We start from the raw sequence: 21,952 nt of genomic DNA on the forward strand, positions 1-21,952 counted from the left end.
CTAGGAATGGAAAGGTTAATGTTTGAGGAGCATTTTATGGCTCTGGCCTATATGCACTGGGGTATAGAAGAACGAGGGAGGAATCTTATTAAAGCTTGTCAAATATTGTAAGGTCTAGATAGAGTGGATGTGGAGAACATGTTTCTTATAGTGGAGGAGTCCAGAACCAAAGGGTACAGCCTCAGGACACAATTACCTCCCTTTAGGACAGAGATGAAGAGAAATTCCCTTAGCCAGAGAGTAGTGAATCTGTGGAATTCAGTGCTACGGACAGCTGTGGCGACCAAGTAATTGGGTATATTTAAAGCAAAGGTTAATAGGTTATTGATTAATAAGTTTGCCAAAGGTTACATGGAAAAGACAGGTGAATGGGGTTGAGAGGGATAATAAATCAGTCATGATGGAATAGTAAAGCAGACTCAATGGAGTGAATAGCCTAATTTTGTTCCTATGTCTTCTGGTCTAATGATCTTATTACTGTTTTTGATAAAAATGTAGGACAAAGAGGCTGAGTTGATGTGTGGGAATTATAATCTCCATTTGGGATTACTGCATGGCAACGTCCTCTTAATTATGCAGATGACTAATGCAAGATTAAAAATGGCCATTAATTAGAAAAAGCAAAGGATAGGATGACAAAAATAAAACTAAGTGAGAAAAAATGTAGTTTTTAAGGAAAATTCTCTCAACTGCATACAGTCTTCTTAAATCCACACCCCTGATAACAATTGTAAGACACTCATTTTTTTTTTCACTATGATCAAGGTATTTCCTTTCCTTCCATGAGTGACCTCACTCTAATATCACCCCACTTTGGGTGTTGTGGTGGAGATACCTCTCTACCAAAGGAGGTGTAATGCACTCCTTCCCTCCACTAGCCTGCAGGTCACCTTTGGACAAGGTGTAGTACTTGCTTAGCCCCTGATCAGGGTCACATGAAGCCATGGGAGCAGGTGGTGAATGGTCATATGATCAGCTGGTTCATATCACAATTCCTGGTTATGTGACCACTGACACCAGGCAGACAATCTCTGATAATGACTGGGGTTACCCATCTTGTAAAGACACTCTCCAGAAAAAGGCAATGGCAAACAACTTCTGCAGGAATATTTGCCAAGAAAAATCATGGTCATGGAAAAACCATGATCATTCACATCATCACGTACAATGATGATAATAGTGAAGATGATGATATGGACCAGCTTCTCCCCCCACTCACATTTCTCTACTTTTGCCCCTTATGCTCTCTTTAAAATCAGCATGAGACTCAGACTCTCTTCCCTTTGCCCTATCTGCAGTAAAATATGAACTTTGACCAAGTTCTTTCTTGTATGTGTTGTTGTCCCTGAGCATTATGCCATATCTACCCAGAATTCCTTGTACCGACAGCCTTGTCATTAGCAACAATAATACAGAGAAGGAAGCATAATGAGCTTCAAATTCCAACATTAGCACATTTGGTCTCATTCTGCTGAGATATTCCCTGTGCTTAACCCAGCCCTTCTTTACAGTCCCTGCTATTGAAAACTAAATTGTTTTCTGAAAGTTGAAAGTACATTTATTATCAAAGTATATATATATTATACAACCTTGAAATTTGTCTGCTTACAGATAGCCACAAAACAAGAAACCCAAAAAACCCCAATTTAAAAAAAACACACAATTTGCAGACAGAAAGAAAAAAACAGAGATCATGCAGACAATAAATGCAAGCAGCAGCATTCAGAGTGAACATGAGCCCATAGAGCGAAGCCCAGAGCAGCCTGAACAGGATTCAGACTCAGTCTCCGTGCTTTGATGAATGGTCTTAGTCATGAAGTGTTAACTGTTTCATAGTTTCCACAGATAATGCCCGACCTGCTCAGTGTTTCCAGCATTTTCTATATTTATCATAGAAGAATTGAAGTTACAAATAAAAATGGAATTCTTATTCAGTCAATGGAGTTTTATATGTTACTATTGGAACTGTTTATAGCTTAAAAGTTAATAGATATATAATTGGGAAGGTGGAGATCATTTAGAAAGTGCATGAGAACAAGTAATTTGTATTAAGAAGCATTTATTATCTTAAACTTAGCTAATTATTTATCTATTTATTTATTTACTGATTGATTGATAGATTGATTGAATGAGATACAGCGCAGAATAGGCTATGCAACCCAGCAATCCCCTGATTTAATTCTAGCCTAATTACAGGTCAATTTATAATGACTAATTAACCCCCCAACTGATATGTATTTGGACTATGGGAAGAAACCAAAGCACCCAGAGGAAACCCATGCGGTCACGAGTGAACATACCAACTCCTTACAGGCAGCGGTGGGAATTGATGCAGTCATCTGTACTGTAAAGTGTTGTACTAACCACTACCCTACCGTGCTGCCTGTATATTTTGTCAATATACTGTCGGAGCAATGATTATAATAAGAGATGACATTTACCCATTACTGACAGTTTCAGGCTGACAGGATGGTGTTTAAAATTTTAAAATTATTAAGCATTGGGCACTATTCTTTAAGCTGCCTGACACCTAAACTCTGGGAATGCTTCTCTACATCTCTTCACTTTTTCCACACTTTCCTTTACCACTCTCCTTAAATCCTACTGCCTTGTTTACATTTTTGATAATCACTCTTAATAGTTGTAAATACTGCTCAGCAGTCAGTTCTATTTCTGCTTATGTCCCTGTGAAGTGTCTCAGGATGTTTTGTTATGTGGATGGTTCTATATAAAATCAAGTTATTGTTTGTTGTTAGCCATATAAAAAATCTTTAGGGCAGGGATTCCCAGCCTGGGGTTCATGGTCTCCTTTCTTAATGGTTTTGGTCCATGGCATAAAGAGGTCAGGAACCCCTGCTTTAGGAGAAATCAGAGATGTGACGGTCAGACAATTATCCAGCTATTTGGTCTTCATCATCAGATATCACCATTTTCATGCTTTGTATATCCATTGGGCCATGTTATGGTTAGTTTCTTTAACATTTCCATAGATCATTGCCCTTGGTCTCAATACCCAGAGACAGCATTGCAGCTAACAGAACTCATACCTCACAGCAAATTGGGTTCATTCTTCCAATGCTGTCAGTGTAGAGTTTGCAGCTGCATGGATCTCCTCTGGCTACTCTGATTTCTACCCACACCCCAAGGATGTGTAACTTGTGTGAATTTATAAGTTAATTGGCTATCGTAAATTTTCCTTCAGTGTGTGCACGTGTAGTCTAATCGTGGTGGGTTGGGGAGTTGATAGGAATGTGGGGATTATAAAGTGAGTTAGTATAAAAATGGATGCTCGTTGGTCAACGTGGAAACAGTGAGGTGATGCATCTGTTTCTATACCACCCTATGATCCTCTCTACTGGTCCACAAGAACATATCTCAGAGGAAATTTCTCCTTTATTTCCCAAAGCCACTTTCAGTAGAGCTTGAAGCTTACTTAACAATTATACATCAACAAAAAAGAAATGAATTACTTCAAGTAATGAAACATCAGTAAGTCAGTGGACTGGATCTATTATTCAGCAATGAACATGCACTGATAAGTAACTCAGTGCTGAAAGAATTACATGAGCTCCAGTAATCATTAAGTTGTTAGATTTTACAACAGGAAGCCAAGTGTCAGAAATAAAAAGTAGAGGTTATGGACTTTAATAGTGGAATGAGGACAGTCAGGTTGAGTAATTTTTCCACCGGAAAAAAACTAACACTAACTGTTTTTCCCTTTTGGAGAAACCTTTGGAGCAGAGAAAGCCAAAAGCTTGAAGTGAATTTATTATCAAAGTACATACTATATGTCAACATATACGACCCTGAGATCTTGTTTTCTTACAGGCATCCTGAGTAAATCCAAGAAACATAATAGAGTCAATGAAAGACTGCATCCAACAGGAAGGACAAAAACCAGTGTGCAAAAGACAACAAACTGTGCAAATACAAAAAAAAAATACAAATAAATTAATAAATAGATTGATAGCTAGGTAGGTAGATACATACATAAATAGATAGATATAAAAGTCCTTGAAAGTGAGTCTACAGGTTGTGGGAATGGTTCAGTGTTGGAGCCAGTTAAGTGGGTGAAGTTATACCCATTGATGCAAGAGTCTGATGGTTGAGGGGTGATAACTGTTCCTGAACCTGGTGGCGTGGGACCTAAGGATATCTTCTTACTCATGGCAGCAGTGAGAAGAGAGCACAGCATGGGTGGTGGGGGTCCTTGATGATGGAATATGCTTTCCTGTGATAGCACTCCATATAGATGTGCTTAATGGTAGGGAGGGCATTATCTGTGATGGGCTGGGCCATATATACTACTTTTTGTAGGATTTTCTGTTCAAAAGCTTTGGTATTTCCATACCAGGCTATGATGCAACTGGTCAATATAGTCTCCACCACACATCTATAGAAGTTAGTCAAAGTTTTAGATGTCATGCTGAATCTATGCAAACTTCTAAGGAAGTAGAAGCTTTCTTCATAATTGTACTTTAGTACTAGGCCTAGGACAGATCCTCCAAAAGGATAACACCAAGAAACTTAAAGTTGCTGACCCTCTCCACTTCTGATCCCCTGATGAGAACTCTGGTTTCCGCCTCCTGAAGTCAATAATCAGCTCCTTGGTCTTGCTGAGGACAAGGAGCCTCAGCAAGACAAAGTGAGGTTATATAGTGGCACCACTCAGCCAGATTCTCAACCTCCCTCCGATAAAGGCAATGGGAAGAAGAGATATCATAAATACTTTTAGCTTACTCTTCAAGATGGGCTTTCTATCTTCCATAAGAATTTCCATAAAAATTCTCACCGGGTAATAGGGTCATTGTAGGACTGATTACATGTAAGTTCAAAGCCATCTTCTGTCCCATGTTTTGTATTCTTGTGTTTTGTATTCTTGTATTTTGTCTATTCAGATTGCATTTCCTCTTACACTGCTTCCTTTCGTATTGTGGCAAAGGGAGTAAAAATGAAACATAGTTAAAAATGACTGGTTTACATAAATAAAGAATACGATACGACAGGGTCTTTTAAGAGACTCCTGGATAGATACATGGAACTTAAAAAAAAAGAGGGTTATGTGTAACCCTAGGTAATTTCTACGGTAAGGGCATGTTCGGCACAGCTTTGTGGGCCGAAGGACCTGTATTGTGCTGTAGGTTTTCTATGTTTCTATGTTTCTTCTAAAGATAGTAAGTAGCTGTGTTGAATTTAGGACTCAAAATGTTCGAGAAAATTGACACATTTTTGTTACAAAAGGGAGATTTTAGAGATGATTAATCTCTGATCTATAAACAGGATTAAGTATGGCATCAAGGAACCCTTGTAAAACTGAAGATTATTAGGAATTGGATCACTGCATCAGAGTTGTATCTCACCCTAGGACATCTTAAATATCTCTGCTAGGGCCCCTGCAATTTCTGCACTTGTCTCCCACAGGGTCAAAGGGAACACCTTGTCAGGCCCCGGGAATTTATCCACCTTAATTTTCTTCAAGAGAGAAAACTCCTCCTCCTCTGAAATCTGTATACGGTCCATGACCTTACTGTTGCTTTGTTTCACTTCTACAGACTCTGTGCCCATCTCCCAAGTAAATACAATGCAAAAAAAAATGTTTATGATCTCCTCCTTCTCTTTCAACTCCATGGTAGATGGCCACTCTGATATTCCAGACGATGAATTGTGTCCCTTGCTATCCCCTTTCTTTAAACATATCTGTAGAAACCCTTGGGATTCTCTTTCACTTTGTCTGCTAGAGCCCTCCTGATTTCCTTCTTAAATATTCTCTTGCATTTTTTATACACCTCAAGTACCTCATTTGCTCCTACCTGCCTATATGTTCAGTTATATCATAATCCCTCCATAAATAGAGCAGTATGCAACGGGACCTGGCTATACCGATACTGGAAAAAAAAATAAAGAATCCACACGTCAGACAACAACAATGTCCAACAAAAGAGTGAGGATGAGAATATGTTAAACTTCCATGGATGTTGAATGGAGGTGAGGAGGAATTTCTTTAGCCAGAGAGCAGTGAATCTGTGAAATACATTGCCATAGGTGGCTGTGGAGGCCAAGTCACTGGGTATATTTAAGGCAGAGGTTGATAGATTTTTGATTAATCAGAGCATGAAGGGATACGGGAGAAAGGCAGCAGATTGGGGCTGAGAAGGAAATGGATCAGCCATGATGAAAAGTCTGTGCAGACTCGATAGGTCAGATGGCCTAATTCTGCTCCTATACTTTATGGTCTTACGTCTTGAGCTCCAACAATTCTACGTTTAGCACCAAAGTGCCATATTAGACATTCACTCCCTTAATTACCAGAATGCTGTAGCTATGAGAAGTACCCATAATGCTTCTTCAGCAGCCCCTCCCAACCTCTACTCCCGAACATACTAAAACAACTGGGGAATGTGGTATCCAATCCAAATGGAAACCACAGTGACTTAATCAGCTAAGAAGTCAAAGTTGAGTTTATTGTCATATGTTTGTATGTATTTGTATGCACAGGTTCAGTCAAAAAACTTACTTGCAGCAGCCCCATAAGCATAGAGCATCAGCTAATTCTTTGTTGGTTCTAGACCAAAATGCTGAACCTCCACTAAATTTCACCATGAATTGGGATGGGACGTGAATGCTGGATTTGCCAGCAACAATCCTGCCACTGTCCGTAAGGAGTTTGTACGTTCTTCCTGTGACTGCATGGGTTTTCTCCGGGTGCTCTGATTTCCTCTCACAGTCCAAAGACAGGTCTGGTAGGTTAATTGGTCACTGTAAATTGTCCCGTGATTAGGCTAGGGTTAAACTGGTGGGTCGCTGGGTGTCAAAGCTCGAAGGGCCTATTCTGTGCTGCATCTCAGTAAATAAATCACATTGAAGTCTCAAGTGCATAATTTTTTAGAAGATATTTGGTTAAAAAAACAAAATACTATTTTGTTTTCAAGAACAGCAGTGCTTCGTTCTTGAAATGGTCATCCTGATGATGTGGATTCTATGTTGAAAACTAATTTGTGGTTAGAATTGACAGAATTGGTAAGATAAGATTTTCATTTTCTAGGAAAGTCAAGCCAGGGCAGATTTTGCAGCAAAGGAGAGACAGCACTTTATTGAAACTTTATCAATGTATGAATAACCTACATTATTTATTTTAGTACTGCAATTCTATAGAAATGTAAGATTAACATTGAATTATAAAATAAATTTTACATCCTGATCACGTAATTGAGTTCATTTTTGTTTAGAATTGACACAGAAGTAGTAGAGTTTTATCTTCTGGGTAATAGCATTTTTGCCATAAATGACAATTTCAATACATGCTGAAAACAAATAAGGCTTATGCAAGAAAAAGAACTGCCTGTCCTGTTCTAAATTTGTAATTGGTTAGAATTTAATTCTGGCTGATTCTGGTGGAAGACAGAAGGAAGCAATGAGCTTCAGATCTTTATGATTGTAAAGGTCTTTGGCTGCAAGAGGAGACATTACAATATTATTTTAATGCATCCAGAGCAAGGATAATGTAATACATGGGACCATATGTTTGGAACTTGGAAAGGGCAAGTGAAGCCATTGCTGGGAGTAATATTAATTTTGATAGAGAACAGATTAGACATTAGAAAGGACACAATGATCACTGAGCAAATCATCTTAAAACCCAGAGAGTCTCTGAAGAGCAAATTCAGATGTATCAACACTATTCAAGACTTTCAGGAGGTATTATTGAAAATTATTGAAGTGGACAAAAGCAGAATTTGTTCACAACGTCTATGCAGCTCAGATATCAACACTTTTATTTCTACAATTACATTATTTCCATGAATCACACAATAGGTTAACTTTACGGTGAGTTAATAAACCAACTATTTGTCATGGCAGTCCTTATTTTAATTGAGTCGAAGTAACTTGCAGAGCCCGTGAACTAAGTGATCATATTAGGAGAATAAAACGAGAAATAAAGGAGAATAATCCATCAATATTTTGAGAAATTTAAAGGCATGGGTTATTATAAAACAGTCTTACACTTCAGCGCAGTCGCGTCCTTTCCCCTCAATTAAATTGCAGTAGAAATAGATGCTGGTTACTTAATATCAGAAATTTTACAAAATTTGTTTTCATACAAAGAAATGTAACTCAGCCCGTGCTCTGTGAATGAAAACCAGATTGTTTCTAAATCCCAGCCTCTCTGGGTACGTAATGGAAAAATCTCAGTCACTTTCACAGCAACTTGAACCTCTCCCGCAGACTCGTTGTTTAAAAAGTCTTCGGTGTTTTCCGTACTTAACGTGAAAGGATGAACATTAGCCAAATAGATTTATCGATCTAAATACATTAAAGACATTGACCACTGGAGGCAAAGAGGGAAAGGACACAGAGACTGAATGATAGCATTGCTATTTATATGTTTAGAACAGAAAGTTCTAAAAAAAACAGTTAAGTTTTCAAAGGTCAGTTTCCATGTTTGACGTTTTATAAGGCATTATAAGATAACGGATCGCGAGCTGCTCCCGACAATTCAGTTTCTTCTGGTAAGTGGTGATGATTTTGTGAGGTGTTGGATGGGCAGGAACTCGAGCCTCCCTGGAACGCGCGAGCCGGGAGCCCGGGATTCCCAGAGCTCGCGGCCGCCCGTGCCGCCCGGACACCAGCGGCCACCTCGCTAATTCCCAATAATTCAACTTTTTCACGTTGCCTTTCCTCCCGGTCGAGGAAGCGCCTGACAACCAGCCTCACCAATCGGCGCTGCCCTGGCTCCTCACGTGCCGCGGAGTGTGCATCTCCCTACCATTATTTCCAACTGTAATTAAACCTTCCGAATCATTCTAAGTAAATGATACCTCATTCTATACCCTCTATAATCAGATCAACTTTTATTAATGTATTAACTCTTCTGCTTACAACTTCAGTATTTTTCTGCTAAAAAAGCGTATTGCATATATAAATATACATACTGCTTGTGATATGGGTGGTTAGTTGAAGCGCCATTGTGGGTGAGAGTGTTTTTAAATGGTTTTTTTTGGTGCATTTTTCAGTCAGTCAGAGCTGGGGAGCTGTGGTGACAGCAGCTCTCAGTCACACACTCAAACACCCACTCACACACAGGAAGCAGCCGGCACCGTCTTAACGCACACACCAAACAGGTAGGAGCAAGAATGTTATTCTTTCTATTGGCACCTCATATTGAACGTGTTAATCTTGTACTATAGGAACGCTGCTGCTCTTTTTAAAAATCTTTTCAATCTTATTTTGTTGTCTGACCTTGAGGTGGTGATTATGTACTAGGTAGTATCTAACGCTAATGTTGATCCATTTCACCATGTACAGATTTGAGTTAGCGGGGAAGTGTATCCAGCTTGGGGGACTAGGAGGAAAAATGTTCACGGATAACAGATAGCGCTGTAGTGTCCTCTTTTTTTTGTTATTTTGACATTGAAGTAGAAGGCTGGTTATCCGTTCTGTTTATCCGCGGTGGAGAGCAGTTGCATTCAATTTCTTATTCTTTCTTAGCAATTTTGACTTGATTTTGGATGTTTTTTAAAAGTTATTTAAATACCACCTCATCGGTGTTGGGCAACATCATGTAGATTCTATTAAAGACAACTATGCTTACTGTCAGAAAACGTGTGTAATGTAAACGTGACAACCCAATATGATAATCTAAGTTTTGATGTAGTTTTAGGATCCTGATTCAGATCTTTTCAGAAATAAGTAAGACATTGTGTTGATAATAATCAGTTATAGAACTAGTACCATGCAGTTAAACAAAACTTTCCCTGTGGTCAGATTTACATGCAGACCATGTTTCCACATTGTCAACCTTTTAAATAAAAATCGGTTCTGTCTTCTATAAACAAAAATATTTTTTCTTTCAAATGAAGGGGACAGGCGGACTATAGCTTCCAGAATTTATCTGGAAGAATGCAGAGAATAGGTTAATATAATCTTTCTTTAATGTGAGTTGAGCTTCCAATATTCATCAACATTTCATTGTATTTCTCTACACTTGAGACATTCTGGGAAATGTACATATTTTAAAATAAATTGGAAATAATTAGGTCTCTGATAGGGATAGGTGTGAGTTAGACAAATGACCAAACTTATTAATATCTCTTATTTACTGGTAACAAGGGATAATATTAATTACTTGTCCCAGCTGCCCCAACTCCGTTATCAAGAAGCGGTTCTGCTGATCTGGTTTGCTTATTCAATTTACCTCTTGCCCTAAGTGCAAGTTTTACACTTTCTTCCTGCACTTGCAATTTGGAATAGATTCATTTCTTTATAGACTCTATTTCTGTGCATTTACTCACTTTTCTCTTCAGACTTTACTTGTTAACTTTAAATTATTTAACAGTTTTAATAAGCCATTTGGAAAACTGCAATTGCTTGATTCTTAAATGTTTCAAAGTAATATTTGCTTTTCCTTGTTCAATCAATTGATGTAAGATAATGTAACATCCTGCATATTCTACGAAGCAGTATATGGTCACATAATTGGGTATCTCCAACATTTATTGCCTCAGTGCTATAAGGTTGCACTTTTAAATACTAATGACATTGAGAAGTGTTTCTTTTGCCTTTTTATGAATTCAATATGTTAGATTGCAATGTGCCATGTATAAATTAGCAGTGGCTCGAGATATTTGTTTGAATATTTAATTAAATGGAAAAATATCCATGCACATTATGAATGCATCACAATAAAGGATGAATATTTAAATTTGGTCATTGTTTGTGCTGTGCCTCTGATTTTTAAAAACAACATATCAGATCACTAGATCTATGATGTATTCGCCCCACCCCAAGAGTAAAGTTTCACTTTGTAAATAACTAGATGTAACACCTGAGTTCAATGCACCATTTTCTTTTGTGAATAATACAAATCTAGCTTGTATCATACAAATACTAGGTAATGTTTCCAATTCTAAGGGCAAAGTATTTTTGCTAAAGCATAATGGAATTTTATTATGCGTAAAGTGATTGATATTCTGCTCAACCACATGTGCCATCGAGGAAGCGGAGGATTTGCAATCAGAGTTCTGATAATTTTTTTTAATATGCTTATGAAGAAAGAATAGTTTGCCATTTATGAAATTTAAAAATAGAAAATGCTGAAATACTCGACAAGTCAGTAGCATCTGTGTAGAGAGAAACAGAATTAGCATTAAGTCGATAAGCTTTCATCAGAAAGCTTTTATGAAACATTATACAGAGTGTTATCATTATGTAGATTTCCACATAAACTGCAGTGATATTAGTTTCACACTTTGCCACATGATGCTTAGCTTTTGCTGGCTTGCTGTCAAGTAGTAGCAAGTTAGTTGAAGAAATTTGACATCTGGATTAGACTGGACCAATGTCAAATTTTCTCCATTTGGTACTGATGTGACCTTTGATGACTCAGACTTTAAAAGAAAAATGACACAACTAAGTTTTTCTTGGACGTATTTTTGAATTTGGTGAATACAAACACTATGAACATTCAACAATTTATATAGCTTTGCACATCTCAGGTTTTAGGCTAGTTAGTAATTTTTAATTTATTAATATTAGAGCACAGGGGTTCTGAACCTGGGGTCCACGGACCCCTCTGTCAACGGTAAGGCTTCATGGAATAAAGAAGGTTGGGAGCCCCTACTCTGGAGAATTACTGCTAAGCATCATAGCTATATAAAAAAAATTGTATGTACTATGCAATAACCCCAATATTGGCTTCAATATTATTGCATTTCTTGTGAAGAAAAGGCCAAAATTCATCCCTTCTTTTGGCTTTGTCTCAGCTTTACGTGATAGAATAAAATCTCCATCCTCACCCAAATAAGGTCAGGCCAGGAGTAAATCATCTGAAATACTCCTAACCTCTGTAATTTCAACAAGACCTGTAATGAAAATAAATATATCAAGATCCCTGACCTCAAATGATCAAAAGAATCATTGGAAGTTTTGTGTAATTCTGCTTGAAGGGCTAGGTTACTTCAATGCCAAAGTTCCTTTATATGAAAGTTTTGTCTCCTTACGCTGTGTCAGGATGTTTTAATTTTATACACAAGATGAGTTTGAAGTCAAGGGACAGCGCTTGCTATCATTTACCGTTTGTGTTTTAGTGGAAAAATGCTAAGAATGATTACCTAAGCAAATGTGTAGGAAGGAAAGAGTAGTTGGCTATTTGATTATTACTATAATTGGTTCAGCGTAACATTGTGGGCTGAAAAGCCCATTCCTGTGCTGTACTATTCTATGTCCAAAACATTATCGATTTTAGTTATTTATGCTTAAATGATTCATTACAAAATTATATTCTAATGGATATTTTGGTAACCCTGCTGCGATGAGTGATTTGTTTTTGGATGCACAAATAGAATTTCTCACATGTTTGTCAAAGCAACATGGCTATCCCTTGAATTAGGAATTGCTTTTGAAGAATTGTAAAGTGTCCCCATTTCCCATTCAAGCATTCAGTAAGTTGCAGACAATTTTTTATTAAAAATTTAAACATTAAGCTATCCCTGCAATGTAATACCACAGTAATGAACAGAATAAATGATTATAATGTGTTTCAGCTGCCAACCTTTTTCAAATACCAAAATATTTTAAACATTTAATAAGTAGCATTCAATCCTATTACTCTCTACACAAATGAAGTGGCAGATATATTACCACTCCCAATATTAATGCAAATAACTTTGTTATGCACTTGAATGCAGAAGTGATGTCTGAACTTCTGCCTCTGGAATGTGCCAACCTGATCTCACTTGATTTCCATCCATAGTATGAAGACTCTCATAATGCACCAGGAAGAATACAACTTCAGTTTTAATTCTGTTTTAGTAGGTGAAGTTGATTTGATGAAAATGTTTAAAATCTTGTTAATGGTATGAGCAACCAGATGATGGATCAATACCAACTCTCCGAGTGTAAAATAGCATCTAGTAGAGCGAAGCTCTGAACGTAGCATGACAGCTGGAATTGAAATATACTGATCTATAGGTGTACTTAGTATTCTTCTCCATTTGTTTAATGTAATTGAGAATGATAGAGCATAGAACACTCAAGCACAGTTCAGGTCCTTCAGCCTATCATATATGCTGACCACTTCTCACTGAAACCCCTCGAATATTGAAAAGCCTAAATAGACTGGACATGGAGAGGATGTTTCCTATAGTGAGAGGGTCTAAGACTAGAGGGCACAGCCTCAGAATACAAGGATGTCCCTTTAGAACAGAGATGAGAGGAATTTCTTTAGCTAGTGATCGGTGAATCTGTGGAATCTGTTGCCACAGATGGCTGCAGAAGCCAAGTCATTGGGTATATTTAAAGCACAAGCTGATGGGTTCATGAGTAGTTAGGGGGAGAAGGCAGAAGAATAGGTTTGAGAGGAATAATAAATCAGCCACGATGGAAGGGTGGAGCAGACGCATTCAGCTGAATAGCCCAATTCTACTCCTATGTCTTATGGTCTTTTAACCTACTCTTAAGATGAATTTAACCATTTGGGCTATGTAGGAGGAAAGGGTTAGATTCCTACTCATGAATATGAGGATGTGTGTACAATTACCTCCCTGGGTTTGGAAAGTCCAACGTAAGCCAAGACAACAATTTAAAAGAAAATCTGTTTGTCGCTAGCTTGTGATTGAGATCCAAGCAGCTGTTGTGTTTTTAAAATCTAAATATATAATTGGAAGGTGCTTTCTTTTTGGAAGCAGAGCATTCGAGTTATCTTGATTGGAAAATACCAATGCTGACAGCAATAAATATTAATGCTGATTGGGCTGCTGGCAACTTTCGATGCAAAGTTCCTTGCCTTAGACACAAATTTCCCTTAATTGCTGGATCACTTGTAGAGCCATTTGAGGATGCAGTGGCTGGGAATGGAGTTTTTACAAGGCTGCTCAGAAGGCACAAACAATTTTTTTTTGAAAAGTGACACATTTTGACTCTTGCGTTACTGAGAAAAGAAAGTAAATTCATTAGAGTAAATTATCATTACTGTTAATCTCATTGTGATTTAAAAATTAGCACAAGTGATCCTTAAAGTTGTAATGCATAATCTTTTGGATGGCTAACTGTACTAATTTCTACTTGCTATTCATTACACCACTGGCATTTAGGCAGCAGTGAAAGTCCTCCATCTCTGGTGGTGTTCAAGACTTCCTTCATGGCAGTAGCTTTCTTTTTTTTTTCACTACTGTCAGTCATTCAAGTCCCAGGTGGAGGCTCAGGAATACCGTCATTTGACAGTAGAAGGATCCTCCATTGCTGTTTCCACAAGAATTTTGTTTTACCAGTCAGGGTAGTTAGTCCTGAGCTCAACCCCCATGCTTGGAGGACTGGTGGACCACTCTTAGTCTGGCCTCTACTCGTAGAGGTGACTCTACCAAGAGCCAACACATAAAGCTCTGACACCAATCAGCATAGCTCTCTGGCTCTTTGAGACACGTAAGCCTCCAAACCACAACAAGGTTGTGGTCTTCTTGGAGGAATCATGCACTTTTATCACTTGCCTACTTCACAGAATTTGGATATTGGATACAGGCTGACCTGCATTCCTTGTAACAGGACAAGAAAGCCACAATTTAATTAGCATTGGTGTCTTATGATCATCAATAACATGCAAGGTGTAGTCCTAAGCAATAGACCCAGCAATGAGAACACTGCAGTAGCATGCACTTGGGGTTCATATTGAGCAATGTCAATGTCAGTTCTGTAAAGTTAATTTTACAAGTGTGGAGTCTCATTCTGCACTTGGTTAAATGTCTTGATTTAACATTCTGATTTTAACATATTGTGGCTCAGTGCAAATTTTTCAATTATTGTTAGAATTCTGAAGACCATTCTTAGCTTTTGCACATTGCAATTAAGGTCTTTCTGTTGCCTGATGGTTCAGTTGCCAAATTTGTATTGTGTTATTTGGTTGCAGTTTTTGGTTTGATGAGGTATTGACACCACTCCAATTCAATGATAATGTTTAATTTAAGATAAACATTGGACCATTGAATGCAAATTGTAAGATGCAGTGCCAAATGAAGTAGTTCTTTTCATTCCACTTAACGTAATGACCTTGCTTTATTAGGGATAGTCAATATTGCTTTGCGAAGGGTTGGTCTTGCCTTTGAGTTTTTTTTTGAGAAGGTGACAAAACAACTCGATGAGGGTAGATGTATCAATGTAGTGTATATAGATTTTAGTTAGACATGTGGCAAGGCTGTCCACGGTAGGATCACTCAAAGTCAGTAGGCAGAGAAATATGGCTGCGTGGGTTGGAATTGGCTTGCTCAAAGAAGGCAGAGGAAAGAGATGGAAAGCATTCTGTCTGGAAGTCAGTGACTAGTAGTGTTTCACACTGCTCTGGGACCTCTGTTCTTTGTTGCTTTTATAAATGACTTGCATAAGGAAATGCAGGGGTGAGTTATTAAGTTTGCTGAGAACACCAAAGTTGGAAGTGTTGTAGATCACACAGAAGATTGTTGAAGGCTACAACAGGATATAGAGGATGCAAAGTTGAGCAGAGACGTGGTAGATGGAGATCAATCCAGGAGAATGTGAAATGATGGGCATTGGAAGACTGAACGTGAAGGCAGAGTACAAGGTTAATGTCAGGATATCTTAGTAATGTGGAGGCACAGTGAGCTCTTGGGGTCCAAGTCCCTAGGTCCCTCAAGGTTGCCATGGAAGTTAATGGTGTGGTTAAGAAGGGCGATAGTGTGTTGGTCTTCATCAGTGTGGGGCAGAGTTCAAGAGCTGAGAGGTAATATTGCAGCTCAACAAACGCTGGCGAGATCACATTTGGAATATTGTGTTCTGGTCTGATAACTTCATTATAAGAAGGATGAGGAAGTTTTACGGAGGGTGCAGAGGAAATTTACCACAGTGCTAGCTGAATTAGAAAGCATGTCTTATGAGGAAAGTCTGAGTGAGCTAGGGCTTTTCTCTAGGGAGTGATGGAGGATGAGGTGTGACTTGATAGAGTTGTATAAGATTAAGTTATTCATAGATAGTGGATAGTCAACACCTTCTTGCCAGGCAACAATGCCCAACACCAGAGGGCGTCCAGTTAAGATGAGAGGAAGAAAGTTTTGGGGAGATAGCGGAGTAAGGTTTTACATACAGTGATGCATGTTTGACATACACTCCTGGGGGTGGTGGTAGAGACTGGTATATTAGGGACATTTAGTAGACTCTTAGATGGAGACATGAATGTAGGAAAATGGAAGGTTGTGGCTGTGCAGGAGGGAAGGGTTAGATTGATAGTGGAGTAGTTTATACAGGTTGGCACAACATCCCGAGCCAAAGGGCCCATGCTGTGCTGTACTTTTTCAATGATCTTTGTTTTTGTGATATCACACTGGAGGAATATTGTATCATTTCTTAATACATGCATTACTAAATGATAATAAAAGAGGACTGCATGTCCTCATAATCTAATCTAATCTTTGTAATGACCTTTTCTATAAAAGCGATTTGTCATCTGGGGGAAGCCCAATGTATCAAATAACAAGAGAATTGTAAACACGAGAAAGACTGCGGGTGCTGGAGGAACTCGGATCAGGCAGCATCTATGGAAATGTTTTCTGAGACTGAGACCCTCCTTCAGGACCGAGGAAGAAGGGGGAAGACACCAGACTAAAAAGATGGGTGAATGGTAGGAGGTTAGCTAGAAGTTGATAGGTGAAATGAGGTGAGTTGGAAAGATCAAGGTCTGGAGAAGAAGGAATCTGATAAGTGAGGAGAGTGGACCTTAGAAGGAGGAGACACAGGGGGAGGTGATAGGTAGGTGAGAAGAGGTAAGATGCCAGAGTGGGGAATTATAATTTTTAATTTGAGAATGTGCTATTTTAACTTTCAAATGGAAGTTGATTTCTGATGGCTGATACTTTGACAAAATTAGTAGATTGACATAATCACTTGTGAGGCTCATGTTTAACACAGATAAGTAGTGCTACTGTGATGCTTGGGATAATTAGTGTTATGGTTCATCACACTGATGAATCAGTCATAACAATTAATGTGACATCTTTTTACACTGGATTCCGTACAATGGTACGCAAGGCTTATTTACCAAAAAGAAAACTTGATGTCACTACTTTGAAATTGGGGAATCGGACAATTTCTAAAGGAATCAAGGAAATAATGGGCCAATTAAATACATAAATTCTTTCTTCACAAAGGAGAGCAAATAACGTTCCAAAATACTTGGGGAACACAGGGTGCAGTGAGAACAATAGATATCTTCAAGGGGTGGTGCATCAGGAAGCGGGTGTCCATCATCAAGGATCATCACCACCCAGGACATGCCCTCTTCACACTGTTACCATCGGAAAGGAGGTACAGAAGCCTCAAGGCACACACTCAGTGATTCAGAAATAGCTTCTTCTCCTCCGCCATCCGATTTCCAAATGGACATTGAACCCTTGAAGCAACACACATCAAAGTTGCTGGGGAACGCAGCAGGCCAGGCAGCATTCAGGCTGAGACCCTTCGTCAGGACCAGCAACTTTGATGTGTGTTGCTTGAATTTCCAGCATCTGCAGAATTCCTGTTGTTTGCGTTTTTAAACTGAACCCTTGAACACTACCTCACCACTTTTTATTTCTATTATTTTGCACTATTTATATTAACTTAACTATTTAATTGACTTATATACTTAATATAGCTCAGTTTTTCTGTGTATTTATTTAGCACGTATTTCAATGTACTGCTGCAGTAAAGTTAACAAATTTCACAACATATGCTGGTGATACTAATTCTGATTCATCCGGAAATATTTATTTGGAAATTCGGTGACATTGAAAAACAAAAATAAAATCTACAGGGTCTAATAGTTTATGTACCCAGAATACTTTGGAAAGCGGTTTACAACAATAATGAAGGCATTGCTAGGAATTTTACAAAGTTCTATAGGCCCTGGAACTACTCCAGTTGATTGGAGGGTTGCTAATGTAACCATACCATTTAACAAAGAAGATGAAGAGGAAATTTGAATTAGCATGACGTTGGTAGTTGGAAATGATGGAGTCCACTTTCAAAGATGCAGTAGTATAGGATTTGGAAAGTAGCAAGTCGGCTTGGGTTTAAGAATGTGTGATAAATGTTTTGAGAATACAACCAGCATAGATTATGGGAAAGACGCGCAACACGCTGGAGGAACTCAGCAGGACGAAGTCCTGATGAAGGGTCTCGGCCCAAAATGTTGACTGTTAGTTTCCATGGATGCTGCCCAACCTGCTGAGTTCCTCCAGCGTGTTGTGCGTGTTGCTCTGACCCCAGCACCTGCAGAGTATTTTGCATTATAGATGATGGGGAACTAGAAGATGTACATTTGGACTTTGAGAAGGCATTCAGTAATGAATCTGTACTCTCGGACAAGATTTTAAATGCAGAGGTTCCCAACCTTCTTTATGCCATGGAGCCTTGCCATTAACCGAGGGGTCCTGAGACCCTAAGTTGGGAACCTCCGGTTTAATATAATTTCCAGTATACAAATATGAAGGAGAGCAAAATAATTGTTATGATGGATCTGATACAGCACAAAAAAACAATAAAGAGCACAATAATAAAAACACAAATATTAATATATGAGACAGTTTATGTACATTGTATGCCCATACTGTGCTGCTAGGTACAGGAGCATCTGTATGTAAGGCGACCCTGACAGTAAATGACAAAGTAGTTATGGCTGGGAATACGGTAGTGTTGATCGGACTTGCTGTTTGAGGAAATTAAATGTTTTTGAGTCTGGTGCCCTAGTATGAATGCTATGTAACCTCCTTCCTTGATGGGAGTTGGATAAACAGCCAATGAGCAGGATCCTCCTTGATGTTACTGGCCCTTTTCCAACACATTTCTGTATATATGTCCTTGATATCAGATAGGTTAGTGCCGGTGATGTGTTGGGCAGTTTTGACTATCCTTTGTAGAGTCTTCCTTTCTGTTGCAGGGCAGTTTCTGGACCATGCAGTGATGCAGCATGTTAGGATGCTCTCTACTGTACATCTGTAGAAGGACACAAGTACTTTGCATAGTCTAGCTCTCTTCAGCCTCCTCAGAAAGTAGAGGCATTGTTGAGTTTTTCCTGATTGTGTAGGATGTATTCTGGGACCATGAGAGGTTGTGTGAGATGTGCATTCCTAGGAGTTTGAAACTGTTCGCAGTTTCCACTGTTGTACTGCTGATGTAAAGAGGATGTAAAATCAAAACGTGGGATTGGGGGAAAGATGCTGCCTTCGTGAATGAACTGGTTTGAGGATGAGAAACTGAGTATGAATAAATTTGTTGTTTCTGCGTGGTAGGCAGTGATAAGTGAGTTACTACAGGAATCAGTCTCAGGACTCCATCTTCTGCAGGATTGTAGCCTGTGATGATTTTGCAAAGGAACTTCAGTCTGATTTGGACTTGATGAAAATGTATTACATCTGCTATGCATTTACACACAATGCAATAAGTATGAGTAATGCACCTTGGACACAAAACAGAAAGAAAAGAAAAGAGGGAGATGCAACAAAACCTGGGAGATCTTGTGCACTAGGTTGATGAAACTAAGCATGCAGGTGCACTGAAGTCTACTCCGAGAGCAGCAAGTCACCATGGATTTATGAAAGAGACATTATGTATGACAAATTATGCATGAGAAGTCAATGAGCCATGTCTCACCAGGGGATTGGAGGTGGAGAGGGCCCTTAGTATTATCATATCTGAGGATCAGTCCTGGGACCAGGACGTTTGTGCCATCACAAAGGAGGCATGATATTGCCTCCGCTTGTTGTGCAGTTAGAACATAAAACAGTATATGGACCAGCCCTTTGGCCTACAATGTTGTGCTGAACCAAATACATTAGTAATTAAATAGCCAAACTAATCTAATCTCTTCTGCCTGCACGATGTCCATATCCCTCCCATTTTACTCACAATGTAGTAGAGCAACTTTATCCATGGGCATTATAGTCTGGTACATTCTAGGACATTATGAACAGCTAAAAATATTTCATTCGGAGCTCCATCTGATATGCATTTTCAAGGTCACTGTGTTATTTCAAAACTTTTCACTGTTTAACACCCATAAATTATTAAAGTTAGAACAAAACAAATTATAAAGTTAGCCTTGGGATATGAATGGGGAAAAAATTCATACATCCAAAGCAGTCAAATATCTAACAGTCTCTTGTGGAGAACTACAGCTCAGCTTAGCTGTCAGTGTCTGTGTACCATTTTCTTGTGATTATAAACACGAGAGGTTGTGCAGGTGCTGGAAATCCAGGGTAACACACAAAATGCAGGAGGAACTTAGCAGGTCGGGTAGCATCTGTGGAGGTTAATAAACAGTCAGTGATTCGGGCCACACCGTTCAACAGGACTGGAAAGGAAGTGGGGGGGGGAGAGGGGGGGGAGAAGCCAGAATATGAAGGTAGGGTGGAGGGGTAGGAGTGCAAGCTGAAAGGAGATACGTGAAGTGTGAGGGGGCAGATAGGTAGGTGGGGAGAGGGGTTTGAAGCGACAAGCAGGAATGTGATGGGTGAAAAACTTAAAAGGCTGAAGAAGGAGGAATCTGAAAAGACTGGACCACAGGAGAAAAGGGGAGGAGGAGGGGCACCAGAGAGAGAGGTGATAGACAGGTGAAAATAAGAGAAAAGGAGCCAAAATAGGGCATGGAAAAAGAGAAAAATTACCAGAAGTTGGAAAAATCAGAGTTCATGCTGTCAGGTTGGAGGTTACCCAAACAGATTATGAGGTGTTGCTTCTCCAACCCGAGAGTAGCTTCATCATGGCAGTAGAGAACACCGTAGACTGACATGTCGGAAGGGAGATTAGAATGAAAATAGTTGGCCAGTGGGAAGTCCTCCCTATTCCCGATGGAGTGAAGGCACCTGACAAAGCGGTCCCCCAAGTACATCGAGTCTCACCAGTGTAGAGGAAACCACATGAGAAACACGGGATACAGTAGTTGACCCTTTCAGACTTGCAGATGAAGTGTTTTCTTTCCTGGAAGGATTGTTTGGGGACCTGAATGATGAGGGAGAGATCAATGGGTAGGTCTAGCAATGCAGGGATAAATGCAGGAAGGGAGGGACAGGTGAAAAAGGAAATCATGAAGAGAGCGATCGACGCGGGAAGTGGTGGGGAAGTAAAGATGTGTTTGGTGGTAGGATCCCATTGAAGATGGCAGAACTTGTGGTGAATGATGTGCTGGATGCAGAGGCTCATGAGGTGTAGGCAAGGACAAGAGAAACCCCTGTTAAGGCAACGGGAGGATGAGGTGAGGATGGATTTCTTTTATTAGCCCTGTTTTAACCAGTTCTAAGAATGATTCCTTAAATAAGCAATGCAATGTAGTAGAGCGACCATGATATTAAACCATGGAATGCCCCTTATTGAGTGACCATAAGATATAGGAGCAGAACTGGGCAACTCGGCCCAATTAGCCTGCTCTGCTATTCCATCATGACTAATTGATTATCCTTCTCAATCCCATTCACCTGCTTTCCCCCCCCCCCACAACCTTTGATACCCTGACTAACCAAGAACCTATCAACCTCTGCTTTAAATATACCCAATGACTTGTATCCACAGCCATCTGTGGCAAAGAATTCCACAGATTCACCCCCCTCTGGCTAAAGAAGTTCCATCTCATCTCTATGCTTAGCTGGATGTCCCTCTATTCTGAGGCTGTGCGTAGACTCATTCATTATAGGAAACAACCTCCCTACGTGCACCCTGTCTATGCCTTTCAATGTTCAAGAGGTTTCAATAAGATTTTCCCACCACCAATCTTCTAAACTCATGTGAGTACAGACCCAGAACTATCAAACTATTCTCATATGTAATCCATTCATTCTAGGAATCGTTCTTGTGAACCTCCTCTGGACCTCTCCTATGCTAGCATATCTTTTAGACAAGATGAGCAAAACTGCTCACAATACTTCATATGTAGTGCGGCCAATGCCTTATAACTTTTATATTCTAGTGCTATTGAAATGAATGC

The 21,952-nt window shown here is 39.2% G+C and overlaps 1 protein-coding gene across 7 annotated transcripts in view; it reads left to right on the forward strand.

Moving 5' to 3' along the window:
* The first annotated feature begins 8,337 nt into the window (after positions 1 to 8,337).
* The window catches only part of atp2b2 (ATPase plasma membrane Ca2+ transporting 2), a 933,917-nt gene continuing 920,302 nt past the window's right edge, over positions 8,338 to 21,952 (forward strand). For all 7 annotated transcript variants that reach the window (XM_072280310.1, XM_072280309.1, XM_072280312.1 and 4 more), the window contains exons 1-2: positions 8,338 to 8,426; positions 9,012 to 9,119. The gene's annotated coding sequence lies outside the window, so the exon portion shown is untranslated. The remainder of the gene's footprint in view (positions 8,427 to 9,011; positions 9,120 to 21,952) is intronic.

The sequence above is a fragment of the Mobula birostris genome, chromosome 16 (genome assembly GCF_030028105.1).
Source record: "Mobula birostris isolate sMobBir1 chromosome 16, sMobBir1.hap1, whole genome shotgun sequence".
Classification (NCBI taxonomy): Eukaryota; Metazoa; Chordata; class Chondrichthyes; order Myliobatiformes; family Myliobatidae; genus Mobula; species Mobula birostris.